Source organism: Lagopus muta, chromosome 20, assembly GCF_023343835.1.
Source record: "Lagopus muta isolate bLagMut1 chromosome 20, bLagMut1 primary, whole genome shotgun sequence".
Taxonomy (NCBI): Eukaryota; Metazoa; Chordata; class Aves; order Galliformes; family Phasianidae; genus Lagopus; species Lagopus muta.
In genome coordinates this window covers 3915740-3939492 of record NC_064452.1, presented here as the reverse complement: position 1 = coordinate 3939492, position 23753 = coordinate 3915740, and the positions used below count along the sequence as shown (strand labels likewise).

The window sequence follows — 23753 nt, the reverse complement described above, 5'->3', positions numbered from 1 at the left end:
GCAACTGTTTCTCTCCTTTAGAAGCACCGGTTGTGTGTGCATCCCAAAGCAGGCAAAAACGGATGAAAACAGACATAAAAATCCAGCAGCTCACAGCCCAGGGCTCTCCGTGCTGAGCTGCACGGCCAGGGACGCAGCACAGAGATGCACTGAGGGCACGGTGAGTCCCAGCACTGCGTGTTTGGGATGTGCAGCTCACCGCCTGCTCTCACATTGCCCACTGCTGGAGCACGCTGTGTTCTCCCATCAGGCTGTCAGCAAGCAGCACTGCATTGTGCAGCAGTTTGGGATGTGTTCTATGGGAAACTTGTAAACCTGCAGTGAGGCTCCTCCCTGCTGCTCTGAGCTTGGCACATCAGTAAGCTGTCCTGCAAAGGAAAGAGGAGATTTTCCTTGGAACTCCACTCCCGTGGCTGAGCGTTCCCACAGTGAGCACACAGCTGGGCACAGCCATCATTTCTGGTTCTGTAACTGCAAAGGTGATTTTCCAAAGCTCTGGAGTGCAGGGCTGTGCACAGAATGCCATTCATAGCTGAGGGCAGCGAGGAATAAATCAGCTGCCATGGAAATCAGGGGGAAGTTCTCGTGGAGGTGAGGGGAGTTTTGAAGGCGTGTGAAGATGCAGTTAAACTTTAAAGCTTATTCCAATGATCTGTAAGAAGAGTTTCTAAGAAGAATTTCCTCTCGAAGGCCTTTTTACGACACCACATTTAATTTGCATCGAATGTTCAGGGCAAGCTGACGCTAAAATTAGGAAATTCATCTGTGGAAAGGAAAACATCTCTTCATCCAGGGAAAGGAAAGGAGTTCTTGTGTCCACCTCCCGTTTAAGGCTCAGCACTGAGAAGCATCCCAGTACTGTGTGTGCAAACAGTGGGAAAGGTGACTCCACAGAACCCAGCTCTTGGGATCCTCCCTGCCCCACACATCACATGCAGCAGGTGATATTGGGCTGAGCTGCTTCATAGGATGAACACAGAGGGAGCAGCACAAACCCTTTAGGAGCAGAGCACACAGGCTGCTGCTGGCGGTGGACTTTGACCTCTGGAAGATAAAAGGGAAAAGCTCAATCCACAAATCCCAAGGACTTTGCATCTCGTTATACAACACAGCAGTCACGTGGGTGCTGGTCATTGGTTTGGTCATTGCACACTGCTTATTTTGAAGCAGGGACTTTGTAAAGAGAAATATGCATTGGGTATGTATGCATCTAGCATGTAGAAGCTGCAATAGTCGTGCTTGGACACATGGCCTTCAACCTAAACAAGCCTGGCCCTGGCAGAACCCAAACCTGGCAGGTAATTATTGGAGTTCTTATGTTCACGATGTGGTCCAGAACAATCGTGGTTGACTACGAGAATAAGAATTGAAAGGAGCCTTTTTTGGGAGCAAAATTAAGGAGTGGGAGGAAGTGAACCAGAAAGCGTGCAGTGAAGGTATTGCAGGAGGCACAGCAGTGTGAGAACCTCTGTTCACCTTATCTCCAGTTGTTGGAACACGAAGGGTGGGCAAATAGCAAATTAAATGATAAGCAGCCGCCACGCAGCGCTCTGCATAAAGCACAGAGTTCACAGGCATTCGGAGCGAGGCGCTGTTGGTGTTCTCGAAGGACGGGCATCATTCAGCTGAAAGTAAATATGAACATCTATGAGCTGAGCTTTCAGAAGGATGATTGTCCACTGCTCTCAGAGCACAACCAGCGCCCACCTCTTGGGGCTCAGGGGAGATTCCTGCAAGGTGCTCAACACATGGAGGCCAAGGGAGCGAGGGGCTGCGCTTACCCATAATAACCCCATCTGAGAGCAGCTGACTGAGACAGCCATGGCTGTGCCTGGGCAGGGAGGGGATCAGGAGGGGCAGAGAACAGCCACGACTTGCAGGCCAAGCAATAGTTGCTGCACAGCAGGTTCACCGTGGGCTTCTTGCATCCCCAACTTCCCGGATCTGTGCTCCAGTTTACAAGAGGTGCTTTGGTTTTTGTGTGACACAAGACATGGTAAGAAGCTCGCTCTGACCTCATCTTTTGCCCTACTTCCTTATCTTGGAATCTGATGCACAGTGCCATACTTGTTCTCCCACATAGTTTCGTTCAGTGCCCTCCTCGTGAGGATGGAATCACAGAGCGTTGCTTCGTGGGGCAGCTGCACAGCTCCCCAGGTGGGGATGCACTTCAAAAGAGCTCCTTCAGCTGTCTCCCTTAAAGGCAAACTACACTAACAGGGATTGCACACCTGGAGCTGGACCAGAATCCTGGATGTGAGACCCCCACCCAGCTGGAAAGCGGCCCAGGACTTCACCCAGCAAGTCCAGTCAGCAGCGCTCTGCATTACACTGCTCAGACTGCAGCAGAGCTCCTGGCTGCCCCAGGAAAGGATGTGAGCAATCCCTGACAAACTGCCTCTGATTCACTACATACCAAAAATCATTGCAGATAAAAAAAATGCTAAGCGTGGCTTCACTGATAATTTATCTAATGGCTGGGAAGATTGGGGTAATAGAAGGGAGACGAGAGAGAACAGCACTACATTGCTATGGAAACCAGAATTTTCAAAATAAATACCTTTGCAGAACTGAGGTTGCAGATCTAAAATAATCCATGGCGTCTCTGATGTTTCCTCCCTTTGCCATGAGACCCTTCCAGGCTGAGCAGCCTCTGCCTGCTGCAGAGATCAGCCTGCAGTGACACAGGATATCCCACGGCTCATGTTCCTTATTCCACTCCTGGGCCTTGAATAGAAACCACAGCATTTGGTTTGTTCCTGTGTTTTTGGGGCTTGCAGACTGGTGAGGTCGGTGCAGAATGAGCCCACGAGTACCTGCAGGGAAAGGTGTTGTTTTTATCCCAGTACATTGGGACATTCCTCAGCGACCCGAGACAGTACAATACATACAGCAAACCTCCTTTGTGAAGCTCTGCTTCCCTTACATCCTAGGAAGCTCCTTACCCCACCAGTGACCCCAAAGCAATTACCATTGGGCCTTTTGCTCCCCGTTGGCCCCATTTCAGCTGCTGACATCCCCGATGGCGTTTGGGCAAAAGGACACCGTGCCCCACACCTCCCACACCGCCTCGCTACTGCTGCAAACAAGTCTGGGCTCCGGCAGTGCTGACTCACGGTGCTGAGGCTATGGGAAATATTTGCTTAAAGAAGCAAAGCCGGGCAGGTTTCCTGCCCCTCCTTATCTGCGAGCCCCTCGTACGGCAAAGCTGGAATGGGGCCCTGCTTCCTGAGAGGGGGCACGGAGCGGGTGCTTGTTTCCTAAAGATAGCCCAGGTTCCTCTCGGCTCCTCGGGATAAAGCCCCCAGCGCTCTCAACCACAGCTCTACGACTGCAGAGAGACGAACGGCTGCCGGGTGGGCTGCCCTGATAAAGCATCGCCCACCGCAGCGCATTCCCCGCCCCTCCGTGGGCACAGAACCCGCTCTTCCCCACAGCTTTCCCCGAGCTGCGGCTTCGCTCCGACCGCTGCCTTCAGCGCCGCTGAGTCAGTGCAGACGGCAGCGATCGCTGTTTGCTTTGGGAGGGTTTGCCACGCACCGGGACGCGGGCAGGCAGCGCCGGTGCAAGGGATGCTTTGGTGTGGGCATGTCAGCACAGCGAGCTGGGAGCCGAGCCCGCACGGAGCTCTAGGGACAGCAGTGGGGAGCTGTGCTGTCGGACCGGAGCCGCTCTGGGTGCTGTGCCTGTGTTAGCACGCTGCTGTGCCTCAGCTGGGAGCCGCATTCGACCCACGCGCCAAGCTGACCGCCCAGCGCATCCACAGCTCGCCTCCCCCTGGGAAATGGCCTCCTGTCGACAGCGAGCATTTAGGGAAACAACCACAGCTGATGCCCACGCCGTTCACGTGGCAAATGACTTCAGAAACCCTCAGCAGCGAGGAGACTTTATGAGGGGTGGGACAGGCGAGTCGCTGAACTGCCTCCTCCTCCCAGGACCTACGCAATTCATTTGCAAAGAAGCAGAGGGTGACGAGTTCCATTTGCAAGCTGGGCAGGGCAGCCCAGGGAGCAGCTGTGGCAGGGCGGACTGCGGGCAGAGCTGGGTTGCAGTGCTCGGAATGACTGTGCTAAAGGTCTGGGTAACGAGCCGGCAGGAGCTCCCACAGCCATCCAGCACCAACCGACAGTGCAAGTCGCCTTTCCACCGCTCTCTCTTATCTTCCTAGGCAGGTGAATATAAATCTTTACAGTGCAGCACAATGCTGGAAGAGCGAGTTGGGCTGAAGACCTATAAACACCCCCTGGGCTCGCTTCTATCAGCTGGAACCTGATGTGGAAATGTTCCTTGAGTTCATGCCCTTGGATTATACTAAAAAAGGCAAAGTCCTGCTGCACCTCGAGGACACCTAGTGCTGGAGCGAGAGAACAGAGGGCAGCTACGGAACAGGAAAAGTGTGCTGATGAGCCCAGGTGCTGGGTCAGCAAGACAAAAGCCATGTATTTAGGTATCTGGGAGGCGTGATCAGAAGATCACATGCAATGCCTCAACTCTGAACCCCCAATTCAAACTGGCTTTGATGTAAAACACCGCTCACCAAAGCGATGTCCCCTAGCAGGCTCATCGCACTGGGGTTTCTTGCATCTCTTATCCCTCTTGGAGACTGCAAATGGGCAGAGGGAACAGATGCAGCTGTCCCTTGGCCACTGCGTGCCCCAGCGCATGGCTTTCACTCTCTTGTGCCTCTGCCCCTATCACAAATGTCTTTTATAATGCAGGGAGAGCAAAGAGCTACCATAAAACAGAGACAGCTGACATCAGCAGCAGGCTGCTCCTTGCAGACCGCAGCTGTTAGGCGATGGTTGCACAGAGACTGAGGAGGGAGCGAGGTCATCCCAGGACAGGTGAACTAAGAAGTTAAGGAACTATTAGGTCATGCCCCATACATAGCAAGCAGCTTATCGTGATGGGGAAGCAGCCTTTGTTTTTAGATTAATCACTTCGAGGACGCTGGCTTCCATCTTGCACTTCCTTTTTATCAGCGCTTTGTTTTAAGAAGCTGTAAACCAGAGGTAGGGACACAGCTAGAGAGAACTGCAGCCAGACCACCACGTGTCACAGGGCACGAATTGAGGCCACAGCCCAAAACAACGCTGCAAACAAAGCCAGCACAGCCTCCCACTCCCCCCCTGCGCATTAACTGCACCTGTATTTTATTTCATGTATCAGCTCTGTGCTGCACAGCCTGGGAGAACCCATCTGAGCTGCGACGTGCTGCACCAGGCTGCCAAGCAAAGCGTTCACACGTCAGCAGAAGCCACGTTACCCCCAGAGGCACAGGGCTGTGTTCAATACCTAGAAGGATGGAGAATGCAAGGCACAGCACTGCGTTCTGCAGATTGCAGCCACAGCCAGCAGCCCTGCAGTGTGCTTTTCTGCTGCTTCTGGCTGGCCAGTGGATGACAGGGGCTCTGTGAACACCCCTCACCTTGTCTGTGCTGAACACTGCTGGGACTGCTCTGCTGACATGCAGATGGCCACCACACCTCCAGGCTGGAGGGGCCTCCAGCACCATCAGGCTGCATTGCTGCAAGGGTTCTGCTGGCTCCAGCAGCCCTGTCAGAAACATCTGCCCGTGCCACAAAATGTTCTTTCTTATTGGCAGCTTACTTTCTCTCCCTTTAGTTTGAGAGAACAGAACTCTGGTGCTGTTACCCTGTTTATGGTGCTTCCTCAAAGAGAACCTGTGGATCTCTGCCCTCCATCCACAACATCGTTACAGTGACGTTGGCTCAGTGTGAAGATCAGACCATAAATGCAGAACAGCTGCTTAAGCAGAACATAGGAAAGAAGCAGGGATGTTGCTGGGCAGAGAAAAGCACTGCTAGAGCTCACAGATAGCCTCTTTTCTCCAAAGGCACATGCGCACTGCATCGCTCAGTCACATTTCTCTCGAGCTTCCTGGTAGCAGCATCAGCGTGTTCAGTCACCTCTGACTGCTGCAGGACTCTGTCCCCATCTGACAGCAATGACCTGGCCTCAGGTTTTCACCATTTTGTCACCTCCTCCCTCCCTTTCAGCCCCATAAAATCACTAGACATGAAAGCTGCAGCACAAAGGAAATCCTTGGCAGCACCGCCTGCTGCAGCGCAGCTCCCTCGGCAGCACAGGCGGCTGCAGGCAAGGCAAACCTCTCCTAACCTACATTTGATTCCCGTAGCATTGCAAATCAGGCTCTGCCAAACCTGGCTGAGGCTCCTCTCCGCAGCCAGACTCGCACACACAACAGATTGAAGGGCCTGAGGACGGTGGCAGCAGCTTTTCTCCTTGTTTACCAGCTCTACCTGCACTGAAGGCAGCAGTGCTCCCATATCACAATTACCTTTAAGAAAGGAGCTGACCTGCCAGCTATTTTTAGTGGTGCTGTGAAGTCGTGAAGCTATTTTGCTCACATCTCCGCACGGTGAGCTGCAGGACGCTGACAGCTCTGTGTTTGCCTGGGGCAGCAGGGCTTTAGCTGTGAACGGGAACGGTGTGTGACTTTGCACTAAGGCCTCTCTGCCCTTTCTGTGCCATAAGAATCTTTATACCGAGATTTTTCTTTCTCATCGTTTCGGGAATAAGCAGCACAACTTCCTGAACTCCGCAGGAATCCCTTTTGGGGCCTTGTGTTGTTGTCCTCCTCCGGCCTGCGCGGCTTCCAAGGCTGCAGAAGGTGCTATTGATACTGTGGGAGCCCTCAGTCCCATTTGCCTTACTCACCGGGAGGCTAAAGGTGCAATTAGGAGTCCACAAAGATTTTATCCATCTTTTGCAACAGACCTGTGCAGGAGATCAATATGCATTAAGCCAGCACCTGCTGAGAAACCAGCACGTGTGATTCTGCAGAGGCAGAAGGGAGAGCAGAGAGGAACCGATCGCACAGCAACGCGCTGTTCTGGATGCAGATTAGTGCCTGGGTACATCCAGGGCAGCAGGCAGAAGGTCCTGGTCTAGACAGTTGTTTTCTCTGCAGAGCCGAAGGGTTGCTGCCAAGTTTGCTGGGGCTGTAGCAGGTGCAAAGCCCAGGCAGAGCAGAAGCCAAAGCAACTGGATTTAACAGAATGAAACCCACATACAAAAGGAAGCTTGAAGAATAGGAAAGATGAGGCTAACAAAAGGAGAGAAAAGTAAAAATGGGAACTGGTGTGTTCAGACAGGGATGGGTGAGTCAGACACATCAAGGAGGAGCAAGTGAGTAAACATGTATGTGAGTTTTTCAACAGCTGTCAGTCGTCCCTCCTCAGAAAGCTCCTCTCAGGACTGCTGCTGTCTCCAGATAGAGCACGTGCCTTCCCAGCTCTCTTCAAACAGACACATTAACACCACAAGCTTCCCACACAGTGAGAGGAACCAGGATGTCCTCAGCCCCAAGTCCAGCTCATGTCTTCTTTTTCCCTCCCTGACTTTCTTCTAGAGGTTCTGCAAGACTTCTCCCACCCAAACCCTCACCCTGCTCCTAAGGTGCGCTGCTCCTTCCCCCAGTGGATGCAACAAGCACCTGGCTTCTGAGTAGCACAGCCCACATCTCTCCTCCACTGCAGGACCAGCACCCACTGATGGCACAGCCTGTCCCAAGTGCTTCCAAACAAAGACCTGATTGATTTCAATGCCTTGCAGGATGAGGTGTTTTAACTCATCTGGTCTTGGACAAACATTAATGGTTTGTGTGTGTTATAACCTTCTGAAATCAGCTGGCCGTTAACTGATAAAATGTTGTGCAATGTGCATTAGGGGGAGTTTAGTAAGAAATCAACTTGTTTTTTGTGAATACGTAGAGATGGCATAGCCAGAATAATGGCATTTAATACATTGTTATTTGGTCAGGACTGCTGCAGACTCAGATGAGTCCAGCAGCTGCCTGTCAAGACGTGTTGGGTCAAAAAGCTCAGTGAAGAGTTCTGCCTGTAGTTCACTCCTTTGAACACAGTTTATCTGTCTATCTTCTGCTTTACCACTAGTGTCGTCACTCCTGCCCAATAATTATTTAATGAAGATTTCATATTGCCATCTCCACACTGCAGGATGGGAAACGCACTTGAAGTACGCCTTCACCTGTTCTGTTCTCTCGTATGGAAGCAGCAGACACACAGCAACAAACCGCAGGCCGCTCCCAGCCAGAGGTCGTCCAGCAATGGTGCCATTCAGCCACGGCACACAACGCCTTCTGCTGACAAGTGCAATTGGTCAGGTCTCCTCTAGGGAGTGCAGTCGTAAAGGGAGAAGAGGAAACTGCAGCACAAAAGCCAGCTGGTAACGTGTGACTCAGGATATTGGCACAGTCACAAATGGTGTCTGCCCATTTCATGTCGAAAACGGAGAGCAGTGGTGAGGGCTGAGCCGGAGGTAGGAGCGGGATGTCACTGGATGCCCCCGGTAAGCTTTCATACTGGAAAGAAAAGTCTTCTGAGATACTACAAAAAATTATTCAAGATGTAAATCAAGCAATGAAACTTCAAATATCGACCGAAAAAACCCACGCAGTTACAGCATCACACCCTGCAGGTGGCTGCAGCACAGCCTGCACTGCTATGGGCGCTCCATCTCCTGCCCTTCACACCCATCAGATCACCCAGTGAAAGCAAGCTCAGCCTCAAAATATCATTCAGACCTTGGCCTCCATGCAAGGAGCTGCAGAGACTCATTCCCAGGACTAGCCGTGCTTTGCATGTATCGCACATCTTGGTCCTAGAAAACAGGCAGAGACACGAGCTTATTGCATGCTGGAATCACACAGCAGGCAGGCAGACAGCGGCAGGACCTGGCTGCTCCTGGTGGCAGGGAATCCTGCAGGAAAAGACACAAAATGCTGCCTAGTTCCTCCCCTGCGTGCCTCAACTGTAAGAGCACCAACACCTTCCTTAAGGAAGCACCAAAACATGAACCAAATCCTCGTGGATCCTCAGAATGTTCACCAAGAAGACCCGCATTCCCAGGCACAAGAAAGAAATGTAAGGAATGCAAGAACAATACTACCATCCACCTGAGGCAAAGGGCAACAGAACAGACTTGCTAGGTAACAGAGCCGGTCTGCAGCTCCGTGTGAACCACATTCAGTCAATGCCAGCTCTATCCTTGTCTGAGGAGCTGTGTAACAGCCCATGGCAGAAGACAGAGACCCTGAGCACAAGCTCTGTGTTCGGCCAGCAAGCACCAGCTGAAGAATCATCATCTGATGCCTAAACTGCTGCCTCCCGCTTTTTGTCTCACCATCACACTACTTATCTAAGCTACATGTGCGAGGTACCACAAGTTAATTCACTCCTCCATTCCTTTCATTATAGATCCTCCTGCTGTTTTTTTCACCTGTCTCCCTCCAGCTGCACGCCAGCAGCCCTGTTGTTCCTCTGTCAGTACATCACGTCAGTAGAAGCTGTGATAAATAAAAAGGAGCCATCAGCTCCTCCTCGCCCTTGCAAATAAAGGAGCTTCTCCTCCCTGACCTATCTACTTCTATATTTTCCTATCAGTCGTGGTGTCCATCGCTGTCTTGAAAAGCTACAGGTGCTTTTTAACAGAGGCAAGGGAAAGGCAGCCTTAGCATTTAGAGATCATCAGAAACACGCAAGAATTTTCATGGTAATTTCTGGTGAAGGCACATCTGATCTCCACGGAGAACACTCATGCTGTGTGTATCACCACGGTCCCTCCACCTATTTAGGATTCCCACTCTGGATTACAAGCTACCTTCGCACAGGAGACGTTGAAGCTTCCAATGAGGTCACACAGCCGCTGACAGGCGCTGATGGGTGAGTCATGCTGCAGTAGCCAGAGATACCAGCAACAGATTTGTTAATCTGCATGCAGCCTAACCCTTCTTCTGGTCTAAAATCTTATTCCAGAATGAAACACGGTGTGTCACAGAGAGGTGATTGCAGAACTGCTGACGGACAGGGCCATCATTTCACAGGTTTTACAGATTAGGAGGAGAATCAGTTCCAAAGAGTACATTTACAACATCATAGAATGTGTTGTTTTAGTTGTAAAATGCAAGACCAGGATCCACTGGGTCAATGGGGGAACAGCTCATCGCAGCTCACTGGCAAAGCAGGCGTGCTAATTAGGAAAGTAAGAGTCCTCCTAGGAAACATGCTCAGTGGTTTAAATCACCACCTCCAGCAGGCTGCTCTTCTGGGGGATGCTGCCCTGGACCAGGGTCAGCAGGCACAGAACAAACTCTTCTGCTGGCTCTGCTATGGGGAAGAAAGCCGTGGAGCAGGACTAGACCTGCAACATCTCAAAGTGCCACAGCAAAATTCAACAGAGCTTCTTCATGAAAGCTTTGTAAGGGTGGACACAAAACTATGAGAGAAGGAAAAAAAAATATATATATATATAGAGTGTTGTAGCCTCACTGCTACAACATTGTATTAAGCTTTCTAAGCAGAGAAATAATTGTTTAATACTTCTATCCAGTAGACAGGGCGAGCGACAACTGCTAGAGGGCCAAGTGACACATGGCAGCTTCTTTTGGGAGAAAGAAAACCACCTGAAGGTTGCATGATTACAACGAGTTTCTTGGGACAGGTTTCACACTGTTTGTCACCTTTCATCCCTCAGTGCCACAGGCCTCTCTGTATCCATCCATCCAAAGACCAGAACCAAGACAAGAGTCTCTTCCTGTGCTGTTTCCTTCCATCAGTTATTCCTCCAGGCCAAGAATGAACTGGTACTCTTCCAGTGCATGCTAGCATTGGTGTATGACAACAGGACAATTGCTGACAGCCACCTAAACAGCACTCAGGTGTTGGAGGCAGAGAAGCACGAGGACATCAGAACTGGAGGTGCTGCTCAGATGAAGATGCAAGGCTTCATGCTGAACCTGGTGGAAGGACACACACTGCCAGCACTTCTCAGACATCAGCTGCCTATGGGAAAAGAACGTGTGCATTTAACTCCAGGCAATTCTTACTTCTTACTGCGGCAGCACTTCATGGATCTGGCCAAAGTCACTAAACTTGCTTTTATTTGGGCAAATTCTTCTGCTGCAAAATTAACATCCAGAAGAACTGTCTCCCAGTTTTAGTTTCAGATAAATGGCCCTGATCCCATCCTGAGCCACAAGGCAAACCTGTGCAAGGCCACACGGGTCAGCAGTGCTCCCCTCAAGGAGAAACTTACAGGATTCACCCAAGACTTACCTCAGAAATAAGTTCATTTGGCACATATGTCATAGGCTTGTTGTTAGTCTCTCGCAGAGAAGGGCACAAATCTCTGGGTGTCCTCAAGTTACACAATTTATGAAAGAAATCAGAGGAAAGTAACATGGTAAAAAGAGAATCTTTCCAAGTTCTAATAACGCTCCCAAAGAAATGCATTGCAGAGATCCTTCCATCTGGCCTTCTCCAGCAGAAGACAAGCCTACCTAGAGCCCCTTGGGAAGCTGACACAGATGCAAGTGGCACACTGGCACTTATTTGTAACTGCCCAGCGTGCCAGCTGCTGAGGAAGGAAGAGCTGTTGAGTCAGAGGGCAAGCCAGTCTTCCACTTCTGTCTGGTTGCCCCGAGGGCAGAGTGGGACAGTCAGAAGGCCGAGATTCTGCTCACTGCTTCCCCACAGGACCTCGGTCACTACTTCCTCCTCCTGTGTCTCTTTCCCCTTTTCTTCATGGACACCACTGCTGTCTTGAATCACGGGACAACCAGAAGCAGACGGCAAAGAGCAATCCTATTTCTCTGATAAAAGGTAAGAGCGCAGTGCAGTACTGTTATTTTCTTATAACACAAACGTGGTTGTGTAACAGTGTTGGTATTGCTTCATTTCTGTCATTATGACAAACTGCCAGGACACTGCCTGATACAGGTTGTTATGATTTGCTTTTGTAGGGCTATTTCATCTATTCTGACCAGCCTTTCTCTAGAACATGTCTTTCCTGTATAACTCTGTAAACCACGATAATGGTCTGAGCTTCTACTGGAAGGATGGCACGTTTGATGAGCAAATGAAAGAAAGCAGTTCCTCACTCGTGCATTGCACAACTATTTATGTGCTAAAAGACACAACTGCTTATCTTTACAAGCAGAAAACAAGGTGAAAGTTGGTTTCTAAATCAGGGCGTAACAGAATCATAAGAGTTTCATGAAATGGTAAAAAATGTATATTTGGGTAAATTACATTCTGCTTACACGATGGCAAATTCCCTAGAATGGAAGCAGAGACAACTGTGATTCATAACTGCAATTATAATTAATAACCAAATTTCATTGGTTCAGGTTCTGTGATTTATTCTGAAATTTACATTTGCTCGCTTAAGAAAGGTCAGAGTAGAGCAGTGTGGGGACTGCAGGCTAAGGAAGGTACGACTGTGATTACAGCAGCTGAAACTGCCCTAATCACACTCTTATCTGCCTTATCTACTGAGAGTATTTATTTAGCAGTGATTACTGAGCCAGGCCCCATCACTCCCAGTTAGTTCTGAAGCAGCTCCTTAGTGTTGTAAGAAGTTTATACTGCAAGAGGCATTGCTGTTCTGCTGAGACAGACAGCCAAGCTTCTCATCACTTAAAGTCATTTAAAAAAATAAACCATGACGCTCCTAAAGAAGTAGGGGTGTCAACCCCAATGCACTGGCCAAATTCCCAGCTTGAGTAATTACAACGAGCCTTGGATAAATTCTTGCCACAGCTTCCGCTGGACACGGTATTGTTCACGACTTCCTCTCCTACAATATCAGGCAGTGCTGATGCACACAGGTCCTGTCTGCACTGCAATGCTGTCTGGGTCTACCCCCAGCCCAGGTCTGCAGCAGCACACTGCAACAACGCACTGAAACCAGTTCTGCCTGTCAGCTGAACCGCCGTGCAATTTGTAATTTCTATTTACTGATGTCCTAGCACCTCCTTCAGATGGTGCTAATGCATACAGCTACCTGATGGCTACACCGGTGCAGATCCAAGATGCAGGCATACATAAACTGGTTTAGTTCCTTAAAACAAAAGCTAAATTTGCATCAGTAAGTTTGCAAACTGAGCTAAGCTGATGTAACATCCCAGATGCCCACTGCAATTGGCTGACAAGGCAGTAAGAGCATGCCTGATAGGTCAGGCCTAGGCAGCCCTGTCAGACATGCCCAGTTCAGCTGGCAACAACAAACAGTGCCATTTTTATAGGCCTGCTACTTAACGATGTCTGTAGACTTCTTCCATGCTGGTGGGACACAGACAAAACTGTTTACTTTTGAAGTGGTCAATGAGCACATATCAAACCCAAATCTATTGCGTTAAACAAACGACCTGACAGTTCATACCAAGGCATTACCCACATTTTTTCCAGCAGCTACCACTACACCCCAAGGCTTTTTACTTAGAGGTACCGTTATCTTTTTTTTACGTGCGTAATGAAGGGAGCCCAAACTCTCTGTTAGGGCAGCTCTATGTACCTCACTGACCCAAGCTTTCACCCTCATAATCCGTGAGCTTCAAACGCACCTCGGCTGCAGGAGAAGTACAAGACCAAGATTCAGAAGGTCTCGATCCTTAATTCCACTTTAGGGCCGCATGGGCAGATCACTCCTCACCGCTCCGTAGGCTGCAGAAACCAAACGATGCCACTAATTTAACAAAGACAAGAAAAGAAAACAACTGCACAGACGATGCCGAATAGATTCATATTAAATGCTACTGTTGAAAATACAAACAGTGACGTTTCCTACTACACACTCCTTTCCCCACAAGCACGTCTCCAAACCCATAGTATTTTTTAAAAGACAGAAACTCCAGTTTCAGGAAGTGGACGGCTTTATTTTTGTGCCATTCCAAAAATGCCTTTTAACTTGTCAAACGATACGCTACAAATATCTTTGGCAGATGAATAAAACCAAGTTTCCTGTCATAGCTGCCAACTTCAAGGTTGAGATAATCAGATAAATCTTTAGTTTGCCTTCCCCAATACTTACAACAACATATGTTTGAAGCGATCCACATTTGTCTTGCTTTTCCTGACGGGATTTGAGAAGGCAAAGTATCAGACCATGGTGTGACACATTTGTGTCACACGAGATGTGGTCCACAACTGTTCCAGTCACCCTCTGTTTGCAGCTTTCCTCAGGTTTCCCCTACCCCAGGTTAGGGGGCAATAATCCCAGTAGAACCGTCTGCTCATTTAGAGGTAAAAGTGAAGGTTGGATAAATGGTCTCCAGTACCACCTTGTAAATAGGGCCTACTAACAGTACAAAATACCTTTGTAGGACAACAGGAGGAAGTTTGCTGTGCTTGACTGTAGCAGCACCATTAATACTGGGTTTACAGAATTGTATTATTTCATTCTGGGGACACTTCAAATGTTTGTGGGGTACCTGAGAGCACTTCCTTGGTACATAACCCTGAATTTAAGGGTGAAAGTGACACCTAAGAGCACGCCTTTTGCAAGCTGTGTGTCTTATGCCATTGTTCCTATTAATTCATTGTCAGGATGTCAGTAAAAATGGTTATTTTGATGATTCTTTGCCCCCATAGTTCTGAAAGGGAAAGCAGCTATAAACACAAGGGAGTCTGACCTCAGCGATTTCCTCTGTTCAGACAGGAGCACAATGCACTTGAACACCACGACAAGGAGACTCGGACTGTTTAGAATTCCTCCAGCTGTAATCTATAGCAAAAACAAATAAACAAATACACGACTACGAGACATGATAATTAATCCCTACACCAAGCCAACTGCTATCTCGAGCTCCTAGACAGAGATACCCAAAGACACCAAGGTTCCACAACCGAGCAGGTTCAAAACCTACGGGTTTTGAGCTTGGCAAACAGGAAAGGGCAGCTTGGGGGGCTGCATGCCCAACACGTGGGGCTTTTCCCCCCTTTCTGTCCATAAACCAGACACGGTTAGGCTCAGGCAGCTCGGACTTTCTGGGTTGGCCAACAGTTGCACAACGACCAAGGCGAGCTGACAGCTGCCACCACCTCCTGGGGCCGCGGCTGGCAGGCGTGACCCACCGCCCCATCCCAGCCCTGCCTCACCCTTCATCTCCTCACCCGTGTCTCCCTTCTTCCCCAGGACCCAAACGTTTCCCCATTCCCACCCAGCTGTGATCTACTCCCCCCCCACAACCCAACGACACGACGGATACGAGCCCTCCGCGCAGCCGCCCCCCCCCCCCCCTCGCTCCTCCACCTCAGCACGAGGGACCCGAGGCCTCGCCGTCCCCTCACGCCGTCCCCCCTCACAGCCCGGCCCCGCCCCGGCCTCCTCCCGCCGCTCCTCCCGCGGAGGGAAGGAAGGAGGGAGGAGGGCGGCGAAGTCTCGCGAGAGGGGCGGGCGGGGGCCGCTGGCTGCGGGCAGCGCGGAGCGGAGCGGCGGCGGAGCAGCCCGGGCGGCGTTGAGGGGAGGAGGAGGCGGCGGCGGCAGGCGGCGGGCGGCGGCCATCCCGGCGCGGTGCGGCCGACGGACCCTCGCTCCGCCGCGCTCGGAGCACGGCCGGCTCCGCCCGCCCTCCCGCACCGCGTCGCGGCCTGGCGGCGGGGCCCGGCGGCGGGCGGCGGCGGCGGTGCCGGAGGCGGCTCGGCCTGCCCTGCCATCTTAGGAGCCGTGCCACAACGCCTTTGTGCCCGCCGCGCCCGGGCACCCGGGGGGGGCCGGACCCGACGCCCCTCCGGGGGCGCCTCCCCCCGCGGGGCCGCCGCCCCTTTGCCCCGCTCCTCCTCCTCTCCTCCTCCTCCTCCGCGGGGGGCCGAGCGGCGCTCCCAGCCCGGCTGCGGCGGAGGGTAAGGCGGGCACGGCGCGGGGGGCTCGGCCGGGGCGGCGGGGAGAGCCTCGGGGAGGGGCGGGAGGAGGAGGATGGGGACGGGGGGGATGATGGGGATGGGGGGGGGCCGGTGCCTCCCTCCCCCGCCGCGCTCTGCGGCACTGCCGCAGGACTCCGCGCCGCTCCCGGCCCCGAGCGGCGGAGGGCGGCGGGGGAGGAGGAGGAGAAATGGCGCTGCCGGCTGCTCCGCGCTGACAGCGGGCCGGCCCGGGATCCGCGCCGCTCCGCTCGGAGGCGGCGATGCGGCCCCGCTGCGGCCTGCCCGCACCCCGCCTTCCCGCAGTGAGCTGTTGGATGATCGCCGCTGGGTTGTTGTTTTTTTTTTTTTTTTAATGACTTCTAGGGGGTAAATACCGTTTTGTGCGGCGCTGCTGTGGGATTTGGAGGAAAGTGACCTATTTTAAAGACCTTTTTTTTTTTTTTTTTCCTCGCTTCTCCCCCCCCCCCCCACCCCCAACCCCCCCCCATCGGCCGATCCCGTTAGCCAAATAGCGTTCCCCGACCATTTTAACGTGTCAGATGAAAGCATCTCGTCCAGGCTCTGCCTCTCCGCACCCCGCGTGGGGAGAACGCGAGCATCGCCGGGCCCTTCGGGTTCACCTTTGTGAACGGCGGAGATACGGAACGGTGCAGGAGAACCATTGTGCTGGGCGCGGTGCGAGGGGAGCCGCGGTAAAATGGTTGTTGTCAGCCGCGGGGCTGGGGGAAAAAAATGACAGAACGGCGTCGGCCTGCAGGACTCCCGTCGGTTTGTCTCGGTGTCGTTATTTCGGCAGGCTGTGTGATAACCAGTTGAACGCATCGCGTCCTTCACCTCCGCCTGGTGAGGTTTGAGGGCCCCGCGTGGCAAGGGCAGATGGCTGAGATGTTACCTGAAGGTTTGGCTGCTATTGATTCCTTACCGTTAAGGCTATTTGTGGAGCGTGGGACGCGGCTCTTGTTTTGTGTGTTTGGATAAAGGTTATCGGCTTGGAGTGCTTCGGATGAAACGTTCCCAAAATACCGTCTCTGGTGTTACATGTAATGTTGAATGGTACGGCTCAGATCTCCTGAGAAATGCCGGTCGTGGTGGCACACCGTGATGCTGAAAATACCGTGGAAAACCGGGCTGTATTTTGACACTGGTGAAAGCTTGTTTTCCTGTTCTGCGATTACAAAATAACAACTTTTGTTGCAGGAAGGAGGATTTTATGATACATGTTTCTTCAGACCCGGTTTGTTTCTGTTGCCCCTTCCTGTAGTAGTGTGTCTGTTTTTTGCTGCTGGCATCTCAGGGCAGACCTCATCAGCCCGGGTTGGGCCCTCCCATTGGATTCCCCATTGCACCCGCCTGCCTCTGCTGGTTCCTTTGCTGTCTGTAGGACCCTCTTCCCTTTGTCTGTTGACTCAGACATAGTGATGAACTTGAACCTCACTGTATCCCTTGAACTTGAGGGATGTTTTTCTCCTCCTGTGTTAAGGATGTGCTGCTGAAGAGAAAATGATTCCGGTAGAACAGCTTAAATTACATTTAATCTCATTGAAAAAATATCTAAAGTAAAAGATCTTTGGATAGTTAGCTTATTATTATTACTGTTATTGTTATTTTGCCTTTAACTGGGCTAATGTTAAGTGCTGCATGGAGAGGACCAGAGTTACAATTATATACACAGAAGGTGACTTAGGCCTCAGGTTGGACTGTTGGAAGAAGTTATCTATCGTGTCCTCCCATTAGATTCTGCTGTAGGTGAGGTTGGAGAATGTTAAACGTTTACTTCCATGGAAATAACGTTCCCATTTGTGCAGCTTCCATCTTTGCCTGATCCGATGTAATTCATCAGGTCGTGTCACTGCAGTGACGTATTTTTGATGTGCTGTGAGGCAGCCCAGGTTTGTGCGCGTGGTGAAAGGAATCAGAAGAGAAGCAAATATCACACTAATAATTACATCTTCAGATGCATCCTACTGGTGGATTTCCTGTAACCAGGATGTGTTGTAGAGAACAATAGACGTTGCAAAGAGTTCAGAGGGCCGTTTTAAAGATTCTGGAGTAGCTGAGAGCAGTGGGGTTCCACCTGGATGCAACCTGCGTGGTTCCATCAGGTGCCTCACATACATCGCCTTCCAATTCTCTTGTCTAGCAAAGGAACGCTGTGTGCTGCTGCTCTTGCCCTTCTGCGAGGCTGTACCTCTCTTCTTGCTTTGTAGAGGCTACAGAATATCTGCAAAATATTCCTCCTGTGGTTTATTTAACAGAATATTTTGTCCTATGAAAGGTTGAGGGCTGGTCTGGGTCTCCATGAACCAGGAAGTGGTAAAGAAGCTGTGATAAATATCCTCTAGGAACTCCTCTAGGATACGATCTTAGTAATTATGCAGGTGTTTTCTGGTCGTAATAAGATCACATTGAGAGCACATGTAACGTGTGGAGGTGCACACCAGGAGCCCTGAGGATCCCTGGCTGTTGGTGCTGCCAGCAGTGATGCGGGCTCTTGTCCTCTGTGTTACAGTGGCCATCAGCTGTCTCCTGTTCAAGCATGCCATGGGGTCAAAGGGCTTTCTGTCGTTTCCTCACTCAAACGTGGTCAGAGGGGAAAGCTTCACTTCAGCTCTGGAGGAGAGGCACAGCTGCACTGCGCGGTTCTGCTGCGCCCGGCGGCAGGGTTCGGTTGTGGATGACTTTGGTGTCCTCCCTTGGCCAGCCGTTGTGGCAGGATGGGGTGGCTTCATGCCTTCTGGGCTGGTTGGCCATCCTGCCTACTGTCACTTGTGAACACAACCTCTGCCTTCCACAAAACGCTCTGCTCATTGCAGAACAGATCTCCGTGCTCTTCAGTGGGCTCCCGAGGCCCCAGAGGTCCATTTTGTTGCAAGGCCCATCCTCCGCCCACTGTCCCACGTGTGTCCCTGCAGTGACTCTTCTCTTTGACCCTGCACTGAGCCCCTTCAGCCTCAGCAGCAGAGAGCAGACCCGAGGAAACATCCAGTGACGTTGTGCCATTTTGGTGAGCTGCAGCAGGTTCGTGAGCTGCTGGGTGAGTGCTGGAGAACCCCAGCACTGAGGTGGGTTTGTGCAGCCACGGTTTGACCAGAGAAATGCTTGGAGATAGGTGGCTGTTGGTGGCACTTTTCCCAGAATACGTGGCAGCTGGGTTTGGGGATTCTTTGTTCTCGTTGCTCTCTAATGGGCTGAGGAGATGCTCATCGTACATTGATTTCTGCATGGAGAAGAGGCTAGAAAAAATTCATTGGATGGAGGGTCAGAAAACCACTAATCCCCTCATGTGAAGTTCCAGAGGGAGCTCAGCTGTGCAGAGCTGCAGCACAAAGAGTAAAAGCAGAACTCAAAATGTAGGAACATGAAATTAGAGGTGAAGTGCAAAGTGTCTGAGGGGAAAAGGAGCGCACGAAACAGGAGGAAAGGATGGAGAGCAGCTTAAAGCACAGTTGGCTTTTAAGCACTGTGTTCCTTCCTCCTTATCTGAGTGCTCATTTACAGCACAAAACATGGAGGAAGAAATACTTTCTGAAGGTCCTTTGAAACGCACTAGGCATTGGGCAGCACAGTGGGTGCTCCAAACATGGATTCTCAAAGCGTTTTTTCAAACAAATATTTGGTGATCACTGGAATTATAGGTTTTTTTTGTTTGCTTTTTTTTCAATACCAATGGGAAACCATTGAGAACTCGTAATGCTTTGTCAGAAATTATTACACTGGTCACTCTTGATGCTTTTATTTTGCTTTTAACGTCCTGCTAAACCCTCCTGGTTTCTTTGGCAGAAGAAAAGGCAAGGTAGCCACTGTAAACACAGCGGGAAGCAGCCAAAGCAGCAATACGTTTTCTCTAAATAGAAAAGTCCCCCTGCTTTACTCAGCTTGCTGAGTTGGTTGGGCATCTACCTGGTAGCATGGAGGTGATGTCTCCCTTCTCTTGGAGGCATGATGAGGATGGCCCAGCAGACTCTGAACACGAGATGATGGCTCCTTGATAGGAGCGGGCAGCAGGTGATAGTTTTGCCTGTTTTGTGTTTGTGTTGCTTGGCTAGAAAGAGTTTTGATTTTCTCTAGAGGTCAGGATGGGGTGACAGCATGAGAGTTCCATATTAGATATTGTCCTTTGAGAGGGGAAGAACAGAAGTGTTTTGTTTGGGGGAAAACTTAGACCTCGAGGAAAGAAGGAAAGCAGCACAGCGCTGGGAGCAGGCAGGCTCTGCAGTTCTCTGCGCTGTCATCTTCTGCTGACCCCTGGGGTGGCCCTGCCTGCAGCCATGCTGATGTTCTCTGTGTGTCAAACGTTCCCTCCTCCACTCGTGGAGTTGGTGGGACGGCCTTCTGTCAGAATGGGGGGTCTGTGGGTTTGCTCCAAAGCTCTTGTTGTGCGTGCAGGAAGTCAAGTCACATTTGAAAAGGAGATTCTGATATTTGATGTTAGTCTCAGCCATCCCTGCTTGTAGCTTTGCAAGCCAATGCATAGTGTACTCGAATTTTTAAAATGTGAATAAAGTTGTTTTCAGTCTTTCTCTTCAGCTAAGCTAAAATCCCATTTTCTTCCCTTCTGCGCCCTGCACCAGCGCTTGGAGCAGCCGGAGCCCTCTGCACGAGCACCTCTCCTTGCTGCTTTGGCTTCACTTCGTTCTGCTCTGGGCCAATTTCTAACCTGAGGAAAGCCTTGGGACCCAGGAGCATGGGAAAGGGGAGTATGTGAATTCAAGCATGCTGAAAGGATGGGGAACGTTTCTTGTAACAGCTTTTGGCTTGTTCCCCATCCATGTGTTCAGCCTGTTTTCCAAACATCCAGAAATCCTTCCTCTTCCCTGACGTACCGCTGCTCAGAGGCAGCAGCAGACCCAGGAGCCTGTTCCCAGGGAGCTGCTGCAGTGGGATTTATTGGAAGAAATCACATGTGGGATTGCACATGTTGGTTATTTTCGTTTCCCTCCTCCTTGATATGCAATTGTTGCTCTCACCCCAGTCCCCCCCCCCCCCGTCATTGTTGGCTCCCTCCCTCCCCCAGCCAAGGAGATGAGAGGAGAGGTTATTTTTGCTAATGCTGCTCCTCAAATAGGCCACGAGCATACAGTAAGTAGCGCAGGAACTTTCTCCATGGGAAACCATCGGTTATTAGGATTTCTCAAGCTGTGTCCCAGTGGCAGTGCAACATGTTTCTGGAGCTCTGGGCCGTGGTTGTCACTGCTGTCAGCTCCTCCCAGTCCCCACTTCCTTGTAACCCAATCTGAGGGCAGATCATGGGATTGGAGCACGCCTCGCTTTTCCCCGGTGCTGTGAATGTTTGGGTTGCCTGTATGTTCTTCACAGGGTAAACTGTGTGCCGTGATCCTCTTTTTATTTTTTTTTGGCTTTGCCTGTTCCAAAAAGCAGTTGACAGTTGTTAAAATCAGTTCTGGGCCAGGCACGATTTGATGCAATTAAACTGTGTTAAATGCGTTCCAGAACTGTTTCTTGGCCTAGATAGCAAACTAGTTAAACTCTGGCTTTGGAATCTATTTCTGTATGGTTTGACCCTGTACCCCTAGGTAAGCTCTCTACTTTTTTAGATCTCAAATACACACAGGTCTGCTGTCTTCAAACCCATGGCCCTTCCATGTCTCCTTGGGCTCTTTTGTCACTCTCAGCTTATCTGAGCCTTGTCTGGAGAACCACGCACTGTAGTGATGTTGTTCCACCACCCGCAAGGACTGAATGCGTTGCAGTGAGAGGATTTTCCCTGGCATCAGCTGGACTGGTACAGACCCCACTGTATGGCTGCTCAGTGTATCCTAGTGCAGAGGAAGGCTGTGAGGTTGAGGTTTTTGTGAAGTTTTGCCATTCTAATTAAAGAAGAAGGTAATCCAGGCCTTGACAGAATCCCACCCTGGCGTCTAGAAGTGCATATCAGCATTGGGAAGGAAATAGTGATGTGTTTCAGAGAAGAGCCTTACTGAGAACGCCAAGCTCCTTTTTCCCCTATAGGTTACTTGCCACATAGGCAAACCTTGAACTCTTACCTGAGCGTTTGGCTTCATTTTCCTTCTTCCCATTCCACACAAACCCCCCTCTAACTCACGCTTTGAAGTATTTAAAACCAGGTTGGTCTCTGGCTGGAGGTGTGTGGTAGAACCTCGTGTTAATTCTTGCTGGGACCTGCCCGTTTTGCAGCAAGAATGCAGGCAAGCCCATCTGAATGCTGAGCACCTTTCCTTGGTGGAGAACAGGAGATTGTTTTTCCTCCAGTGAGCTCAACACACGGGCAGGTGAAGCTGAGAGCATCGCCGTTCCAGCAGCCATGCCGGGTACCCAGGGGCGGACAGGAGGTGGGAAAGGTTTGTGAGGATGCTGGGCCTGAGCTCAGCTGGCGTGTGTGGTGGCCACTGGAGATGTTTCCTTCTCCTGGTGTGAGATGTGGCTGCAAGCTGCTGGCTGAGGCGTGCACCAGGCTCCTGCTGGATCAGCTCCTTTGCTGAAGGCCTGTGAGCAGTGCTGGGCTCACCAGTGCTCAGAATTCCACTTTCTTGCTGGTTGAGAAGATGGAGCTCAGGTTCCTGAGTGCTAAAATGACCTGGATTGAAGAAAAATTCACTTCTTTTTTGTGTGTTTGCTTTTTGTCCTGCGTAAAATCAGTTGTGGAAAAAGCAAGACCTCATCCTTACTGCTACTTTTGTTTTCGTTGCAATACACATGTTTTAAATTTGTATGCAAAGCCAAGATTGGACAGAGGATTTGTTCCCGCTTTGACAATAACAAGCAGAGCACTTGGGATACTGGACTAACATGAAAATGGTTTATTTACAAAGAACGTGGTTTGTGCACACTGAGTTGCAATTAGAAGGACATGAAGAACATTTAAATAATTACTTGTAGTTTATTAGAAAAGAGCTGACATTCAGGTTTTGGTGCACACACCCATGGATTTTTTTTTAAAAAACATTTTGGTAAAACCCCTAAATTTATCCAAATACAGGCAGGTGTTTCTTCTTCTCAGCCCCAATCTCCTAAAATAACGTGTGAATCGGTGTTTCCAAGCATTTTGGGTGTTGCATTTTCCCCTGTCGCAGGGACTGTGGGCAGTGCAGGCAGCCCAGCACCAGGGCACAGCCCTCCCTCTGCACTCCCTGCTATTGAAAACTGATGGCTGTAGTGACTATAAGTTGTTATAATCACAGCTCGTTTTGTCGGCATTGCAAATATTGTTATGTTTAAATAGAAATAGGTATCATTAATATTAATATCAGGAGAAATGAAATATTAACACACAAATAGAAATTAAAGTAACCTGTAATACGGAAAGATTGTCTTAAATATGTGATGCTTTTATACTTTCCTCTCAGCTGACAGCTTGATAATAGTAATTCCCAGTTCTTAATTTCATCCCTAAATCTCAAAGAATTTGAAACAGGTGATGGATGCCTATTTATTTTTCACGTTCTTGAGGTGAGGTACAAAAGTGCAGGTGGAGGAAGGAGCGAATGCCCAGCATTGCCATGGCAGCAGCTGAGTGAAAGCACTGTGTGTGGATGTCGCTGCAAAACCGGACATCCTTGTGGAGATGTGCAGAGGCATCCCTGCGTCCTGTTAGTGCAGCCCCTACCACAGCTGGATCTCCCATCTTCTTAAGGGTCTGGCTGCTGTGTAATGCACATACTGATGTTCATGAGGAGCGGAAAGCGTTCCCACCTGATGCACTGGGAAGGAGGAGGAGCTGTGAGCCTTGTCAGCATGCTGATGATGTTCAAGGCACAGGGAGATGTGGATTTATTGGCATGGTCCTCCATTGGCATGGAGGGGTGGGTTGGGGTTGGACTTGAGGATCCGAGAGCTCTTCTCCAACCTGAACGATCCTGTGATTGCCAGCTGTACCTAGCAGTTTGTGAGGCTGCTGAAGGAACAAAGATGATGCGGAGCAGCGCGAGGAGCGTGTTGTGTGAGTTACGATCTGCCTGCCTGCTCATTTTCTGGTTTGGAGGCACCGAGCACCTGCTGATTTAGGGGTTTTCTCTTTGTGATTTCATGCCTGCGATTAGCATTGCTAAGTGCGTGACACACAGGGCC

The 23753-nt window shown here is 50.6% G+C and overlaps 1 protein-coding gene and 2 long non-coding RNA genes across 6 annotated transcripts in view; 1 reads left to right on the top strand and 2 right to left on the bottom strand.

Annotated features, from left to right (window-relative positions):
- Window positions 1-1291: 1291 nt before the first annotated feature.
- Window positions 1292-3530, bottom strand: LOC125702964 (uncharacterized). The gene is made up of 3 exons (XR_007380732.1): window positions 2972-3530; window positions 2561-2816; window positions 1292-1625 (listed from the first exon to the last, which is right to left on the bottom strand). It is a non-coding gene; the product is annotated as an uncharacterized LOC125702964 (long non-coding RNA).
- A 6777-nt stretch (window positions 3531-10307) lies between these two features.
- LOC125702961 (uncharacterized) lies at window positions 10308-15370 on the bottom strand. Of its 4 annotated transcripts, none has more exons than XR_007380731.1 (5): window positions 15097-15369; window positions 14477-14568; window positions 13409-13530; window positions 11121-11656; window positions 10308-10847 (listed from the first exon to the last, which is right to left on the bottom strand). It is a non-coding gene; the product is annotated as an uncharacterized LOC125702961 (long non-coding RNA). The 4 variants fall into 4 exon arrangements; XR_007380730.1 differs by having other exon boundaries at window positions 13409-13508; window positions 15097-15368; XR_007380729.1 differs by having other exon boundaries at window positions 11121-13530; window positions 15097-15370.
- A 110-nt stretch (window positions 15371-15480) lies between these two features.
- Window positions 15481-23753, top strand: part of TAOK1 (TAO kinase 1) — a 56041-nt gene continuing 47768 nt past the window's right edge. Inside the window, exon 1 of the mRNA XM_048966544.1 lies at window positions 15481-15686. The gene's annotated coding sequence lies outside the window, so the exon portion shown is untranslated. The remainder of the gene's footprint in view (window positions 15687-23753) is intronic.